The sequence below is a fragment of the Sinocyclocheilus anshuiensis genome, unplaced genomic scaffold (genome assembly GCF_001515605.1).
Source record: "Sinocyclocheilus anshuiensis isolate Anshui unplaced genomic scaffold, SAMN03320099.WGS_v1.1 scaffold1625, whole genome shotgun sequence".
In the NCBI taxonomy this organism is placed as follows: domain Eukaryota; kingdom Metazoa; phylum Chordata; class Actinopteri; order Cypriniformes; family Cyprinidae; genus Sinocyclocheilus; species Sinocyclocheilus anshuiensis.
Window position 1 is genome coordinate 583,149 of NW_015539802.1, and position 914 is coordinate 584,062.

Genomic DNA, 914 nt, shown 5'->3' on the forward strand with positions numbered 1-914 from the left:
TGAGATGCATGATTGAGGTATTTCAGACAACTGGTTTATCATATGTTGATCTACATTCTCTTCATTAGTGAAAGTCAAGATTCTCCTGCACAATTCATGCCAAATTTACAAAAAGTCTAATAATAATGTGTAAAAAATGTGCTTGACAGTTTATGACAACTAGATGAACCATTTTGCATTTAATGACTTATACGATGAACTAAAGACTAGATGTTTTGAAGGGTAAGACTATTGCACAGAGAACTACAGTATATAATACATTTTGAGCAACGTGACATTAGCAACTGATAATGTAGGAAACCACAGATAAATGTACATAATCAATTGCATGAATGTACCAAAGCAATCGCAACTTGTTCAAAAGAATGAGAAACTGCGTTTATGAATTGTACAAATGACCAGATGATGTGGAGGTTGAACAAGTAGTTTTGAGAATTTCATTTCTGATTTGAGAAATGCACCAAAGCGACTGAGAAAAACTGTAACAGACATGTCAAGACATCACGGTCAGCAACTGAAACGCTGAATTCGTAAAGATGAATTCATAATGGCTCTGAACATGGTCATTCTCCTTACTCGGATTGGAAAGAGAACAGCGGTTTATAATCCATTCAGCTGGAGGCGTTGAATAACCAAACAACTTCAGATAATGATGCAATAACGTCATAAAATGATGTAGTTGATTATCCACATATCTGACCATAACCATAAGTAAACAGAGAACCACATGGAAAATGTAGCTTTATATGACAATATTATTCTGCTGGTAAATGTCACAGCAGTCTCAACAGGACATGGGAACGAAATGTTTGGCGTGGCATATGAGACACAACATACAGTGTGAGAAATGGATATAATATAGTACAGTAACATTTAGTCCCTGGGGTTGATCTGAAACAACCACACATTAAATA